A 17,833-nucleotide genomic window follows, 5' to 3' on the forward strand; every position below is an offset into this window, starting at 1 on the left:
ATCTGAATAAAGATGATTCTCCAGGCTGGGTGCAGTGGCTCACACCTGTAATCCCAGCACTCTGGGAGGCTGAGGCGGGTGGATGACCTGAGGTCAGGAGTTCAATATCAGCCTGGCCAACATGGTGAAACCCCACCTCTACTAAAAATACAGAAGTTAGCTAGGCATGGTGGTGGGCGCCTGTAATCCCAGCTACTTAGGCGACTGAGGCAGGAGAGTTGCTTGAACCTGGGAGGTGGAGATTGCAGTGAGCCAAGATCACATCACTGCACTCCAGCCTAGGCAACAGAGCAAGACCCTTACTCAAAAAAAAAAAAATGGTGATTCTTTGGTAAGGGGAAAAGGAGAGATTGATTTAAAAGAGGCTGCAGAGGAACTGGCCTTAAACAGAAGGTCGGTAGGAGAGATGGAAGAGAAGGAGGTAAAGATAGTCCTGGATGCAGATAAGCTAGAGACAGGAAGGCAAGGAACCTGGTTTTTTGAGTTTATTTTGTAAAGAAAGTAGAGGACAACTGCCAAGAAGAGCTCTTAGGTGTAACAGGGGTAATGACAATCTCATGGCATAGAGTTGGGCCACACAAACTGTCAGAAGTACAGCAAGCTTCTGTCCTGAATCCTCTCTCTTAACTGACTCCCAATGGGGAAAAAATAGGAAAAAAAAAGAGAAAGTTTCAACATAGACATTCCAAACAAATTAACTGAAATCAAACTCTTCATTATATTTCAAAGCAGATATTTTATACACAGCATCCATTCAGATTTCAGGGTGGAGACTACGTTCAATTATCAAGACAGCATTAAATTTGTTTACGCTTCTGTCCACTATCACTTCAACTCATCCACACTTATCCACCAACTGCTGTGTTCTAAGGCAGAGTGCCAAGGCTGCTCAACAACATGTTTGTTGGGCACGACCCAACAGGTAACAGAATGTCCACAATCCTCGTAACTAGGGCAAAAACCATTCTGGGTCAACCCCACCCTAAATCACTATATCAGACCCTAAAGGAAATTTAAGGAAAAGAAAATCTTAATAACACAAACACAAAAGGTCCTCTTTCTGCCTCTTTTTACCCCTCACAATGGTAACTTATTCCCACTGCAGATACCCACAGGACTACTTATCTTATACCTCTTCCCCAGACAAAACAAAACATAGAAGAATCTAACGGCCAATCCTTTAGTATGTATCACAGAAAAAAGAAAAGCAGTAGGAGTCAAGAATCCTAAGCTCAAGCTCCAGCTCTCCACAAACCACTGGTTATCAGAGGCAACTCACTGAACCTGTGATTCGAATCCTGGTTCATCAAATGAGCAGATGAGACCCCTGCATCCCAAATCTTCACCCAAGCCCTTCTCCAAGAGTCCCGGCAAGTGATCTGGTATACGTTTTTGGTCACATCTGATGTTGCTTTGATTTGCCTTTTACGATTTTTTTTCATAATTAAACCTTAGTTTATTTGATGTCCTAAATTAATCTTTCTGTATGTTTGCAGTTTTGAAAAAGTTGACTATCAATGTCCTCTGTAAATAGAAGCATTGCTACAATCTGAGAAATTATTTAAGTATGTCATTTCTATAGAAAATAGAATGTGGGCCAGGTGTGTTGGCTTATGCCTGTGATCTCAGCACGTTGGGAGGCCAAGGCAGGAGCATGGCTTGAGCCCAGTTCAAGACCAACCTGGGCAACATATCGAGACCCTGTCTCTATTTAAAATAAAAAAAAAGAAAATAGAAAAGAAAAGAAAAAATAGAACATGCACCTTCTTAAAATTAATCTTACATATTTGTGTCTATTTTACAGAATGTGGGTATAGTGTTTCTGTTTGGAAAAAAATATTAAACTGAGTCTCTTGGTCTCCTGACTTAAATCCTATACATCCTATTATAAACACGTTTGACCCCTGCTCCTATTATCCCCTCAGTTGGGATGATCCTTAGCATATAGTTACTAGATAATAAAGTAAAAGGCAAAACACTTACCGGGTTTTCAAGTTTCACAAAATTTCTCCTTACCCTTCAAAGAGAGAATGTTTTTATTTTTTTCCCTTAAAGAAAAAAAAAAAGAGTTGGAAACATGGGTCAGAAAAGAGCCATAAAATTAGACATGAGGGTCTTTCTTCCTGTAGAGCCCCAGTAAAGAGGTTGAAGCATCCCAGGCTCCAGGGAAAAGATACTGACTGGTCCAAGACATCCTTCACCTAACCCCAGGAAGAAGAAGAAAAAGCAATGGTCGGTCACTGGTGATTTCCACCCATGGGAAATGGATGTGGCAATACTGGTCTGACATGAATGATCGGGAGTTGGGCTCCTCTTTTGGGAAGAAGGGTAGCTTGCAAGACTCATCAAACCCAATCATTGCCCACTTTCTTTGATTCTATGCCAGAAGAAACACAAAATTTGTTTCCAGTGATCACGGATAAAAACAAAAACAAACAAACAAACAAAAAAAAAAAACAGAAGAACTCAGGAGGACAATAGTATTTACATTTTTAGAAAAAGAAATAGATGAAATGCAAACAGCTGGGTGGTATCTAAAAGTGAAATCTGGTTTATGGGCTGCTGCTGGAAATAAAATAATAAGCACTTGTCTTGAGAAAAGTTTCATCTTTTGAATTTTACTTTCAGGACGCCTACTAAGTTGATGAAGAATAATTAGCTAAAACATAAGGGATAAAATTTGTACAAATAGATGAACACTGTAAAAACAGATACGACTCATGAAAAAATGGTAATATAGTGTCCATGCAATAGTATGACATACTAGGACACAGAATAAATAGGGCCTTCTGTGCCCTTCATCCATTCTTCCTCCTTATCTTCTCCTCTGAGGGGAGAGGAGACAAATAAGACTGAGAGGCCCCTAATATTTGCTGGCTGGGGCAAAAGGCCCTTGAAAGGGACCCTAAGGCCTCTAGGCTTTCATATGTACTTCCCCTAGGGCTGGAATGCCCTCCAGCACACCCTTCAAACCACTCTCCCTCCTCAGAAAGATAAGCAGGGGACCCTGGTGGGAGAGGAGAAAGAAATGAGGCACAGGGAAAGGGGGCTTCCATCCAGGATGGAAAGACAACCTGATGAGGACAGGAGCAAATGCCACACACATTCCTTGGACTCTGTTCACATTTGGCCACAGAGAAAAGCATGTTATTCCTGGTACAGGTTGAGTATCCCTTATGCAAAATGCTCAGAACCAAAGGTATTTCAGAGTTCATATTTTTTTCGGATTTCTGATTATTTGTGTTATACTTACCAGCTGAGTATCCCAAATTTGAAAATTCAAAATCCAAAATGCTCCAATGAGCATTTCTTTTGAGCATAATGTAAGTGCTCAGAAAGTTTCAAATTTTGGAGCATTTCAGATTTCAGATTGTCAGATTTAGGATACTCAACCTGTACAGAGCTCCTGATCCTTCCAGGCACAAGGGCCAAGCATAGGATAACTCAAGTATAGGTGTCCATCATATCCATGTTCTCAGGATCCAAACTCAGGAACCAAACAGATTTGCATAGCAAAGAATATCTGCACTGCTATAAGATTAGTGTCAGATTTTAAGCAAATTCATATGTACCACAAAGAGCTGGTGGCAAGGATTCACTGCTGAATAACGACTAGTAAAGTATGCATTCCTCACCCAAAAGAAAAGGCTATAATAAAGGGGTTGAGTAATGGTTACTGCATTTCAAGAAATTATAACTGACTCGTGAAACCACAAAACTAAGGGTTGAAGTATGGTCAAGAGCCAGGATAAAAGGGAGAAATAGTGAAAGGAATATCCTATAAGTGGATTCAGCCAGACAAACAAGGAGCAAAAGTTGTCCCAACAGATTATACAAGTAGCAAGAGAAGACTCCAAGTAAGTACTTACACCATGGTAAAAACTTTCTGCTAGAAACTATGCAGTAGAAAAAGAAAGACTGGATTATGAATACAAGGGTTCAAGTTCTCATTCTACTACGTTTGATTTTTTTCTTTTTTTTGTTGTTGTTGTTGTTGTTCAGATGGAGTCTCTCTCTGTTGTTGTTGTTGTTGTTGTTGTGGAGATGGAGTCTCTCTCTGCCCAGGATGGAGCGCAGTAGTGCAATCTCAGCTCACTGCAACCTCCACCTCCCGGGTTCAAGCAATTCTTCTGCCTCAGCCTCCAAGTAGCTGGGACTACAGGTGCACGCCACCACGTCCTGCTAATTTTTGTATTTTTAGTAGAGATGGGGTTTCACCATGTTGGCCAGGCTGGTCTCGAACTCCTGACTTCAAGTGATCCTCCCATTTCAGCCTCTCAAAGTGCTGGGATTACAGGTGTCAGTCACTGCACCCGAACTTTCTACCATTTTTTACTTAACATGTGCTTCTCTGAGCCTCAGTCATCTTTTCTGCAAAATGGGAATGGTGATAGTAATGCTTTTCTAAAAGGATTACTGTAAGGCTTTAATGAGATCATAAAAGCATTTTGTAAAGTCTAAAACTCTGTACAGATGCTATTATGTTAGTTTTGAAAAATAGAATAAAAAAAGAAAAGAATCACCCTATGATACTACATAATCCTTAAAAATGCCAAAGATAAAGAAAACGAGAAAATATCTAAAGCATTAGTTCTCAATCCTGGCTGCACATTAGAATTGCCTGGGGAAAGTTAAAAATAAAAACCATGTCCTGGCAGCAGCCCACTGCTAATTTTTTTTTCAAGTGTGACTTATTTTTAATGACTATTTCTAATGTGAAGCCAAGTCTGAGAACGAACACAGCCACATTGGAAAAGCTCCGGAGTTTCACTTCCAAAAGCACCAAAACTTATGGGAGGCTCCTTTGTCATAAGTGCATTATATGACTTCTTACATTACGTTTTATTCATATCTCTAGGACATACCATCTCACATGTATCACTAGACAGTGAACAGGAATAATGTCTTACTCAATATTACTTCCCCAATACCTAGCAAATACAGTGCTTGGTGCAAAGGGTAACAATAACAGTTAATACTTATTGAGTGCTTATACTGTATCAGGCATTACGCTTATTGCTTATAGATGTTATTTTCTATAAAATTCACCCTTAATGGCTGGGTGCAGTGGCTCATGCCTGTAATCCCAGCTACTCTACAGGCTGAGGCAGGAGGATTGCTTGAACCCAGGAGGCGGAGGTTGCAGTCAACTGAGATCGCACCACTGCACTCCAGCCTGGGTGACACTGCAAGGCTCTGTCTCAAAAAAATAATAAAATAAAATAAATAAATTCACCCTGAGGAAATTCCCTATGCTGTATTCTTATTTATAGATGAAAAAACTTAGCCTCAGAGAAAGAAAGTAACTTTTCAAAGTTATCACTCTTCTTTTTTTCTTTTTTTTTTTTTTGAGACAGTCTCGCTTTGTCCCCCAGGCTGGAGTGCAGTGGCACAATCTCAGCTCACTGCGACCTCCGCCTCCCGAGTCAAGCGATTCTTCTGCCTCAGCCTCCCAAGTAGCTGGGATTACAGGCGCATATCACCATGCCCAGCTAATTTTTGTATTTTTTGTAGAGACGGGTTTCACCATGTTGGCCAGGCTGGTCTCAAACTCCTGACCTCAAGTGAGCCGCCTGCCTCAGCCTCCCACGGTGCTGGGATTATAGGCATGAGCCACCGTGCCTGGCCAATTATCACTATTGTTCAACCTCAGCTGATTAAAAAAGCCTTAAAATATTTTTGCCCATAATCCTTCTTCAACAAAGTACCTTAAAATGATTTGTCCCCATATAGGACTCAGCATCATACAGGGCTCAGGTTCTTCATTCTAAATGTCAATTCTCAGTTAAACATAAAGCACGACTGAGCTACAGCTGCACCAACCTTGAGGCTTCAGGGAATTTATCTGCTCTTAAATAACTCCTTGTTTAGCAGTTTTTGTTTTGTTGCAATTTGTATTTCTTCCTATGACTGAAATATGGCCCAGAAACAAAAATGCCGTTTATCTAATTGGCATGTTATTTGAGAAATAAGGAGGAATGCGGATGATGTAGAAAGATCAAGTTGCAGCATGTGAAGAACTATGTCCTGCCCAAGTGTCCCAGGATGCTAGAGAAAGCAAACACACCAAAGATCTGGCTTTAGGGACCTCCATCTGTCTCTCATCAGTAATGTAAAGGGGGTGTTCTTCACCTTAAATGCTCAAGCTGCTCTTCTGGTGGAGATTAATTCCACCAATAGTCCATCCTTCCCCGCACAACTTAAGTGGCCAAGACTTGCTGACTCCAAGTTTAGAGTCAGCTCAGGTCACCAAAATGTATTTAACTACCCAATCAACTAACTCAAGTAACTCAAATGTATCTTCTTTTTGGACTCTTTCTCATTTTTCCAACACAATCTACAATTCAAAACTATAGTAAAACAAACCCTTTTTTTAAGGAGGAAGGGGGGAAATTTTGACTTACAATCAACACAAAAAAGCAAACGTCCAGTCCCAATGCAAGTTGGTCATCATACAGGAAGAATGATAATCTGAAAGAGTTAAAGTTAAAACTGAAAAGCCATCTAAATATCTAATAAATTATTATATATTCCTGTCATGAAACATTACAAATGGTTGAGGGTTTAAAAAGCATCAAGTTGTACACTTTAAATATACACAATTTTTATATGTCAATGATATCTCAGGCTGTTTAAAAACAAGAGACAGACCTATGGAGCTTTAAACGAAAGTTTTCCATTTATAGTAACTCTAAACCCAAAGCCCAAACCAACCTCTGGATCTTAACCACTGGGGAAAGAGACAGCAGCCAGCATCAAAGAAAAATTAGAGAGAGAAAAAGAATGTATCCCTACAGCTACATCCAGCGGCCTTTTCAGGCCATCCTGGCTTGCCAGGTGGTGGGAGATGAATGCTTAAACCTAGGAAGAGAAAAAAAGAATGGCAGTGGCAGCTTTCTGAGCAAGTAAAAGAAGGTAGAGGAGGAACATACAGACATACGAACTCAGCGCAATGACCCTGCCCACAGCACAAGAGCCAATCAATGTTCTTTGCTGAGTGGTGCTCCTCTCCGAAGTGGAAGTAAAGTGACCTATACATCCCAGGAGGCAGAATAAGGTGGGAAAGGCAAGGACTAGAGGAAAAATGAGATAAGGCCTTGAACTACCCCTAAGCCAAAGATCCATATATTTCTTCTATAAACACACACAGATTATATATACACACACAAGAGGCAAAATCCTCTTGATTTTGAATACATTGACATTTTATTATAACAGACCTAAAATGTTTTTAACTGAACAGCCGATTTTATAAGGGGATCCAAAATATTCTGGAAATAACCTTGTGTTGACTCATTATTCTGCTATTGCATTTTTATAACTGCAACATCACTTAGTAGTAACTAAGGGAGATTATTCATAAGCAGATCCAGCAAGTTTCACTATAAATTATGCATTCACATCGCCATAAATCCAGAGTACTCCCAGTAAATTTTAACTGCCTGAGACGCTTGCAAGTCACAGACCTGCTGTGGCACTCTACACAGCCAACCCTATGGATACCTGACAGGCAAGCCAGGCTGACTCTTAGGCCTCCAATCAATCACAGCCTCCGCCCATTCTTTCAATCCTGGACACAAGAATCAGATCTCCTAAAAACCAATACAGACACCTCCAGCTCATCCTGGCTCCAGTCTTCTCCTAGCAAAGTACAATTTAGAACCTTCCCAGCCTAGGCCTGGCCTGGCCCAGCCCAATCTTTACCAATTCTAGTCAGTTCAGGCCTTGGTCATCTGCCTGTCTTATGTGGATGCTAAATGGATGAGTGTGTGAATATACAGGCAGCAAACAAAGAGAAGAGTGTGAAATCAAAATAGGGCAATTCCCTAGTATCAAAATGTTACTATCATATAGTAACTTCAAAGAATAGATCAAGCTGTTCTCCCTCACTACTAACCAAAGAAATGCAAATTAAAACAATGAAATGCTATTTTCTACTTAGCAACTTAAAGATTTCTTTTTTAATTACAACAGTGGGGTACCACACATTCTTAACAATGCTAGTGGTAAAATCCTTCTGTAAATAAGGTAATAATATGATTTAAGAGCCTTTGAAATAGGTAACTACTGAAAGGAATTTCCTCATTTTATATAGCCTCAAGAAATAATCAAAAGTGAAAGATTTATGTACAAAATACATTCATTACAACCAGAAGCCATCTACATGTCCAAAAATAGGTTACAGTACCTTCACATAATGATCTGAAAAGTTTTTATGACGAAAATTACTCATAAGACAATACAAAATAAAGATCACATGATGAAAATCTGGATATATGGTTTGATATCAATTATGTTATACACACACAGGGGAGGGGAAGGCAAGTAAGTCAATTTTATTATTTCAACTTGCATATATTTTCCATGTTTTCTACAAAACTTTAGACACTACTCTTACAGAAATAGATGTTATCTAATATCAAATTTTAGCAAAAGAACCCAGACACAAAAGAATATATACTTATTGCAAACCAAAACCACAATGAGATACCACTTCACGCCTACTCAAATGGCTATAATGAAAAAGACAGACGTTAACAAGTGTTGATGAGGATATGGAAAAACTGGAACCCTCACACAGTGCTCATGGGAATAAAATGGTATAGCAACATTGGAAAAGTGCCTGACAGCTCCTCAAACAATTAAACACAGTTACCATATGACCCAGCAATTCCATCTCTAAAATATACCCGAGGAACAAAAACATATCTCCACATAAAAATCTGTATGTGAATGTTCACAGCAGCATTATTTATAATAGCCAAAGTAGAAACAACTCAAATGTCCATCAGCAGATGAATAAACAAAATGTGAAATATTCATATAATAGAATATTTTGCAGCTATAAAAAGGAATGTAGTACGATATATACTACAACATGATTAATCTTGAAAATATCATGCTAAGTGAAAGAAGCCAGATGCAAAAGGCCACATATATGATTCCTTTTATCTGAAATATCCAGACTAGACAGAGACACAATGTAGCTTAGCGTTCATGTAGGGCTGGAATATTCCAGGGAAATAGGGAGTGACTGCTAATGAGTATGGGGTTTTTGGGGGGGATAATTAAAAATGTTCTAAAATTGATTGTGATAATGTTTGCACAACTCCAAGAATATAATCGAACTGTACACTAAATGGATGAATTAAATCGTAGGTTAACTGTATTTCAATAAAGCTGTTTTTAAAACAATATATACTTATTTCACTCATAATAAAGTCCAACAACAGACAAAACTAATCGATGGTGGTAGAAGACAGTCTATGTTTAATCAATGGTGTTAGAAGACGATCTAATGGATGGTGTTAGAAGACAGTCTAACATTCCAGAAAGGGTACCTTCTGGAGTGTTAGAGATGTCCTATTTCTTGATCTGGGTGACAAATTATCACTTTAGGATAATACATCAAGCTGTACACTAATGCCATATATATTTTTCTGTATGTATGCCATACTTCGTTCAAAAAGTTGACATTAGGCTGGGCGCGGCAGCTCACGCCTGTAATCCTCGGACTCTGGGAGGCCGAGGTGGATGGATCACCTGAGGTCAGGAGTTCGAGACCAGCCTGGCCAACATGGTGAAACCCTGTCTCTACTAAAAATACAAAAATCAGCCAGGCGTGTTGGTGCCCGCCTGTAATTCCAGCTACTCATGAGGCTGAAGCAGGAGAATCACTTGAACCTGGGAGGTGGAGGTTGCAGTGAGCCGAGATCATGCCACTGCACACCAGCCTGGACAACAGAACAAGGCTGCATCTCAAATAAATAAATAAATAAATAAATAAATAAATAAATAAATAAAATAAAAAATAAGAAAGTTGACATTAAAAAGGAAAAACACTAAAGTTTCTTAATTTAGTCAGACGCTCAGACTCTAACTCAGTTTAGTTAAGTCTTACTTAGAGCCGATTCTATTTATCTAGTTACTTAACTAAAAAGCAGATTAGAAACTGCAAAATAGTCGGGCATGGTGTCTCATGCCTGTAATCCCAACACTTTGGGAGGCCCAGGCAGAAAGATCACTTGTGGCCAAGAGTTTGAGACCAGCCCAGGCAACAAAGAGAGACCTGGTTTCTACCAAAAATTTAAAAATTAGCCAGGCATGGTGGCACACACCTGTGGTCCCAGCTACCGGAGAGCTGAGGTGAGAAGATTACTTGAGCCTGGGAGATAAAGGCTACAGTGAGCCATGATCACACCACTGCACTCCAGCCTGGGAGACAGAGTGAGATTCTGCCTCAAAAAAAAAAAGAAGAAAAGTACAGGAGGAAGTAGGAGGTACAGGATCCCAGAAATAGGATAAAGCAAGAGAAAACTAGCATGAAGATGGTAGGGAGCAATGAAAGGAAATATCATAGCAGAAATAGGATAAAGCAAGAGAAAACTAGCATGAAGATGGTAGGGAGCAATGAAAGGAAATATCATAGCAGAAATAAGAATTCAAACAATATAGCAATCCAGAACCACTCAATAGGGCCTAACTAGCCCCAAAAGAAACGTCCACATTACCTAAAAGGAGATCAATCAATGATGTTCATAACAACCCTAAGTCACCAAGGAACAACTGAGTATGTCTAGGATTCTCACCCTGGCAAAGAGTACAAAATAATATGATCAAGCCATCTAATCAAAAGAAAAGGTTAAAATTGTAAGGATCTGATGTTCAAATAAGTAGTTACCTCAGAAGTCACTTACGTAAAAGACTCATTCCCCAAAGAAGTGAGTGCCCTCTCCGGGACATACTCCTCAGTGAGTCATCCAGCACTAGAACACTGGAGATATAAATAAATACCACCTCTTCTAAAACAGTCTGAAATTCAAGTGGTCATAACCTAGAGCATCATGGCCGGGCATGGTGGCTCATGCCTGTAACCCCAGCATGAGGCTGAGGTGCGTGGATCACCGAAGGTCAGGAGTTCAAGACCAGCCTAGCCAACATGGTGAAACCCCATCTCTGCTAAAAATACAAAAATTAGCCAGGTGTGGTGGTGGGTGCCTGTAAGCCCAGCTACTTGGGAGGCTGAGGCAGGAGAATTGCTTGAACCCGGGTGGTGGAGGTTGCAATGAGCTGAGATCATGCCACTGCACTCCAGCCTGGGTGACAGAACGAGACTCTGTCTCACAAAAATAAGAAAATAAAAAAAACCCTAGAGCATCTACGCATCAAAGCCAAGCTATAAAACAATCAGACTTGCAAAGCTAGACCCAGTGAAAGTGTAGAGGTGGAACGTACTTCTCATCAGCACTTAACTATGGTGATATTTTGCAAGATCCTTTCTACACCTCTCTCCTACCAGCATCCCTTTCTTATGTCCCAGACCTGCTGTCACAGGCTGGGTTGGTTGGTGTGTTGGTTGGTTGTTCTTGCTAAAATGTTTTCACCACTCAGGTGTAAAGGAGTCAATGGTTGTTAAACACCACGATCTGTGAGGATGGTATTACTATGTGGCAATGAAAAGGAAAATATGGAAACTGAGGCTCAGTGACCTGCCCAAGATCTCAGCTGCACTAGGAGTCTCACTACATTCAAAACTCATAGGCTCACAGATTTTCAAAAGGAAAAGAGTAGCCTCTGACCCTGGATGCCCTCCACCTCCCCCAGCTCTACCCTCTGAAGCTTGACAGAATCCGGGAAGGGGTGGGGGCAGCTACAACAGCTTAACCAGCTGCCTGACATCACAATAGAGCCTGAAGGGTAACTAACCCCTTCCTCCAGCTGGATATAAAATAAAAAGCAGCCAATACTCCTTTCTTTCCCATCTGAAGGGAAATTAAGCTACTCTCCTTTCTTCCTGTCACTATTAAAACTGTGAAATCATTAACTAGTAGATATTTTCCACGAGCTGTTGCTTTTAAAGGAGTTTGTCCTTTTCCTTAGCTACCCTAGTTGATTATAACTTCCATGACACAAAGACTCTAAAATGAGGAAGATTTACCAAGTTGTCACTGTACTGTTATAAAGGAACTCTTATTTTTAGAAGATTACAGAACTTTCCAACTTAATGTATCTGTGTAATTACTGGGAGCAACTCTAGTCAGGGAATAAGTTCTTATTATTATTCTTCTCCAGCTACAGAGAGCCATAACCTTCAAATAAAGAAAGCGTTGAATTTCCTTCTCTAGAGTTTGGAAACAGCCTTTCTCTGCTCCCATCATTGCTCAAAGTAAAGTAAATAGAGAAGTTAATTCCCTGCTCATTCATTTGCTCCTGAATATGCACACAAGGGTCACGACTAGTTACTATGGGGGTTAAAGGGAATCACAGCAGCCATACACAGTGCTTCATGCCTATAATCTCAGCACTTTGGGAGGCCGAGACGTGAGGATCACTTGAGGCCAGGAATTCAAGACCAGCCTAGGTAATATACCAAGAATCTGTCTCTACAAGAAAAAAAAAAGTTTTAATTAGCTGAGAGTGGTGGCAGGCACCTGTCGTCCCAGCTACCACAGAGGCTGAGGTGGGAGGATTGCTTGAGCCCAAGTTTGAGGCTGCAGTAAGCTGTGATCGCACCACTGAACTCTAACCTGGGTACAGAGCGACCCTGTCTCTTTTAAAAAAAAAAAAAAAAAAAAAAGGCTGGGCGTAGTGGCTCAAGCCTGTAATCCCAGCACTTTGGGAGGCTGAGGCGGGTGGATCACAAGGTCAGGAGATGGAGACCATCCTGGCTAACAAGGTGAAACCTCGTCTCTACTTAAAAAAAAAAAAAAATTAGCTGGGCATGGTGGCGGGCGCCTATAATCCCAGCTACTTGGGAGGCTGAGGCAGGAGAATGGTGTGAACCCGGGAGGTGGGGCTTGCAGTGAACCAAGATCACACCACTGCACTCCAGCCTGGGCAATAGAGCGAGACTCTGTCTCAAAAATAAATAAATAAATAAATAAAAAAGGGACTCAGAGAAGTAAAGGTCTACACAGAAATACCTCTGTCTCCAACTACAAAACAGAAATTGTAACACATGCATCTACCTTACAACATTATAAGGAGCAAATAAAATAATCCACTGTGCAGGGCATGTGATAAGCACTCATACGTTAGTGACACGAAGAAAAGCAAGAGGAGAAAATTATCCATAGTGTGCTACCATTTATCTAAATAAGAGAGAACATGAATACACACCCATATATGAATACACCCATATATGAATACACACATATATTAATATATACCTACACATACTGCCTTATATTTAAACAATGAAAGAATAAATCATAAAATTTAGGGAGAAAGGCAATAGAGTGGAAGGATCAGAGACAGAGCTAGATTTCTGAATAGATCTTGTTTTGCAGATTTGACTTCAGCCATATATTGTATTTTTTAATATAATTATGATGCAACAAAATCAAATTTAGGATAGGAACCAATCTATCAAAATCAAAAGCAAAAAAAGAAACAAATGGACTAGTGTGGTGGCTCACTCCTGTAATCCCAGCACCTTGGGAGGCCAAGGCAGGATGATTGCTTGAGCCCAGGAGTTCGAGACCAGCCTGGGCAACATAGTGAAACAGTATCTCTACAAAAAATAAAAAACTAGCTGGGCATGGTGGTGAGCACCTGTGGTCCCAGCTACTCCAGGGACTGAGGATCACTTCAGCCTGGGAGGTTGGCTTGCAGTGAGCTATGATCGCATCACTGAACTCCAGCCTGGGCGACAGAGCAATATTCTATCTCAAAGAAAAAAAAAGAAAACCTCATTTTAAAAAAGATTTAAAAAGAAACAACTGATTTTTTTTTTGAGATGGAGTCTCACTCTGTCACCCAGGCTGGAGTGTAGTGGCACGATCTCAGCTCACTGCAACCTCTGCCACCTGGGTTCACGTGATTCTCCTGCCTCAGCCTCCCAAGTAGCTGGGATTACAGGCACCTACCTACCACTGTGCCTGGCTAATTTTTGTAACTTTTTCTTTTTTTGTAGAGACGGGGTTTCACCATCTTGGCCAGGCTGGTCTTGAACTCCTGACCTCGTGATCCACCCGCTTCGGCCTCCCAAAGTGCTGGGATTACAGGCATGAGCCAACGCGCCTGGCCGAAACAACTAATATTAACTATATATCCAGTGACGACAAAACCACATAGAGAACTATTCCAAGTAACTTTAAAACACAGTAATTTGTACCATACGGTCCTAGTAGAATATATGCTATGGACAAAAAAACTACCAAATAAGTCTTAAGCCATTTTCAAATACTAACATTGTTGGTGGTAGTACTGGGATTATTATTCTGAGACTTAGGAGCATACTGTGGGATAAGGCAAATGAGAATTTACGCTGGTGTTACAAATAGGATTTTCAGCATGGGAGGAACAAGCCACAGATACAAGACCAATGAGGGTCAATAAAACCCTGAAACCCTGTATTGGAATAATCAATGTGAATTCATGATTTAGCTTTAAAAGAAATCACCCCTTTCTTAGAAACCATGTGCATCCCTCATGCCTCAACTGTGGTCTCTCAGTACCGCTGTACCAAAGGAACCTGATTCCAGTATCTGGAAATGACTAATTCCAGATCTGGTGCAAGAAATGATGAGCCTGGAATATCTTAACATCCTTGCATTCTCGTTTGACATGCCAGGCTACTAGTACAGTGTCAAAACGACTTGAGAGTCGACTTGTCCCACTGGACAAAAATGGGACAATTTTGAGCATCAATAAGGTTAAAAACTATAACTGACTGAATACATCAAATATGCTTAAACCCATGAGCTCATAAGGTTACAAAAATTCACTAAACACAATTGGAAATCAAGTAATTATTTTGAAAACTGAAAAATAAAGGAGGGGGAAAAATCAAGCTTTTATCTAGCCTTTCTTCTGCAAAATTTACTTCAGGGAAACCAAATAACTGGACAAGAGTCTCTGTAGAAGTGTTCCAGCTAACAAGTAAAAAAGGAATGTTAGAATTATAATTTCACCACTTTCAACCCTTAATAAATTAACTGGTCAGGGAACAACTACCAGGGATTCTTGGCACCACAAGAGATAGAACCAAACAGTGCAGGCTTTCTGATGGAAGTTTATAACACCACGACAGAAAGTTTTGCCAAAAAGAGAAGGAGAAAAAAACCTCAAACTTGAGTCTCTAAACCTCTAGCTCTAACTACCATTTTACAGGAAATACATGGACAGAGGAACATCTTAATTGAAGCTACTGGAATATAATACAAAAAATCAAGACTATGAAGTTTCCGTTGCCAGTCCATGATGAGATTATAGAAATTGAGAGTAAGCATTTAGAAGTATTTACAAATTAAACCATAACTTTATGTCTTCTGAATTTAAGTTTTTTAATGGGGCTGGTCTTACATACGCCTTTTTTATGTCACTTTTCTATTAATTCATTTGTATTGTATTTTACAAACAGCCCACAATAGATTGGAAATTTTAAAAATTAGTCCTAAACCACAAATAATTTGAAGAGCTCTGCTCTACTAGACAAACACGCATTCAACAAATAAACTGCCAGAGGAAAAATAAAATAAATGAGAGAGCGAGGATGTGAGCGACAACAGACGTATCAATCCATTGAAATTTTGGAAACTTATTTGGATCCTTATATAAAGTGTAGGAAATATATATGCACAGTTGTACACATATATGTGTACATATATGTGTGTGTGACAGACAGAAACAATATCAGAGAAATATGAACACTAATTAAGGAATATTAGTTTTCCTTAGGCAGACAATGGCATTATCATTTTTCTAAAGCATCCTTATCTTTTAGAGATATATACTTAAATATTTATGGATGAAATACACTTGGAAGCTGCTTCAAAAGTTTGGGGAGAATAAAGGCAAAGGTTATACAGATGAAATAAGATTGTCCACAAATTGGTAGTTGTTGAAACTGGGTGACAGTGAAATGCAGGTTCATCGTACTGCTCTCCCCTCTTAGTTATATATAGTTGAAATGTTCACAAAGAAAGGTTTTCTGAACATTTGGCTATTATTACTATTATTTAAACATAACTAAGAGAGAAGTGTACAAGTACTTTAACATGGTTCCATGTAAAATGTTATCTGCTTTCAAAGGAGGAAGCCATAACGTCCAACTGCAGTGGTTAGGGGAACTTTAAGAGCAATTTCTAAAACTAGTAAAGTGGGGGTGTACTCTGGACCCAGGAAGGAGAAAACAGAAAAAGCACTACAGGTGGAAGGGTATAGGGCACAAACAATAGCCAGCAAAGTAGTCAGGGGACTGTGAAATAATAATGCTAACAGATTTCTCTATACCAGGCACCATATTAGGCACTTTACATACATTTCTCACCTATTCCTGATTATCAGTCCTATGAAGAATGCATCACTTGCCTCAGGTCTCAGAATCTGAACCAAAGTCTCTGATGCTACAGCTCTTTCCCTGTGTTCCTCTGCCTTTCCGGGACAGGGGGGAAGATAAGGTTTCATCATGAGAAAGCTTAAATACCAAGCTAAGAAATTTACATGGTACTTTCTGTATAAAAAAGCAATGGCAATTTTTGAAAAGAAAAATATGTAATTTCAAGTAAACTTTAATAAGATTCATCTGGCAGCAACCAAAACTATCAATTAGGCCAGGCGTGGTGGCGCACGCCCATAATCCCAGCATTTTGGGAGGCCAAGATGGGAGTATCACTTGAGGCCAGGAGTTCGAGTCCAGCCTGGTCAACAAAGTGACACTCCCATCTAATATTTTTTAATATAATAAATAAAATTTTAAAAAAGAAAAACGACCAATTAGAAAGGACAGAGTTTAGCAATAGTGGAGGAGCTAGAAGGCTACTGCAATTGTGTGTCTGAGACATAATGAGGGCCGGAACTACAGGAGTTGGAATTATGTGCAAAGACAAATGCTTTCTCTCAAAGCAATCCCCTCTCCCTGCTGAAAGACTCCCCTAGGGAGTCTTCCACCACCAACTCTAGACACACTACAGTTTGTCAGCCCAGAAATTACATGATATCCTAGGTTTCCAGAATGACACGTAAACATAAAATCCTAGGTGTGGTCTGACAGGAACAGCACTATCACCCACCACCCCAGATCAAGATACTTCTTTGAAGGTAGCATAAAAACCTTAAACATTTTTGGCAGATACATCAGCGTAAGTCACGTGCTAGTAACACACCCAGGTCCTTTCACATAGGTGCTATGGGGTAGTTAGTTCATTTTTGGATCCAAATGCAAGATGCAGGATTCTATTCCATTTTAGCTGTTAATTTTAATTAAAGATCTTAACAGACCTGCATTCTCTAACTTGGAGTATACGCTATACCGGTCAAGACATTTAGAAATTCAGCTGGGTGCTGTGGCTCACACTTGTAATCCCAGCACTTTAGAAGGCCAAGGTGTGAGGATCACTCAAGGCCAGGAATTTGAGACCAGTCTGGGCAACATACCCCATCTCACAAAAAAATACAAAAATTATCCAGGCATGGTAGTGTGCACCTGCAGTTCTAGCTACTCAGGAGGATGAGGCAAGAGGATCTCAAGCCCTGCAATTCAAGGCTGCAGTGAGCTATGATCGTGCCACTGCACTCCAGGCTGGGTGACAGAGCAAGACTGTCTAAAAATAGTAACAATTTAAAGTTGTATTTTATTTTAGTTTTGTAGACACAGGATCTTGTTATGCTGCCCTGGCGGTCTTGAACTCCTGGGCTCAAGCAATCCTCCACCCTCAGCCTCCCAAAGTGCTGGGATTACTGTCATAAGCCACCATGCCCAGCCAAATTTTTGTAGAAGACATTACAAATTCAATTAATATACCTAGGTTAGGTCCTCATCCAACTCACTGGCAAAAATGTTGTTGGGGACAGGATCAAACACAGAAACCTGTTGTGTCACTAGAGTACC

At 40.1% G+C, this 17,833-nt stretch overlaps 1 protein-coding gene across 2 annotated transcripts in view; it reads right to left on the minus strand.

Moving 5' to 3' along the window:
* The window catches only part of USP31 (ubiquitin specific peptidase 31), an 88,199-nt gene that overhangs the window by 52,412 nt on the left and 17,954 nt on the right, over positions 1-17,833 (minus strand). The window contains exons 1-2 of one of the 2 annotated variants that reach the window (XM_016929623.4): positions 3,870-3,926; positions 1,984-2,048 (exon numbers count right to left, since the gene is read on the minus strand). The exons of the other annotated variant lie outside the window; for it this stretch is intronic. The gene's annotated coding sequence lies outside the window, so the exon portion shown is untranslated. Of the gene's footprint in view, positions 1-1,983; positions 2,049-3,869; positions 3,927-17,833 lie in introns of those variants that run through there. 2 annotated transcript variants of the gene reach the window in all.

The sequence above is a fragment of the Pan troglodytes genome, chromosome 18 (assembly GCF_028858775.2).
Source record: "Pan troglodytes isolate AG18354 chromosome 18, NHGRI_mPanTro3-v2.0_pri, whole genome shotgun sequence".
Taxonomy (NCBI): Eukaryota; Metazoa; Chordata; class Mammalia; order Primates; family Hominidae; genus Pan; species Pan troglodytes.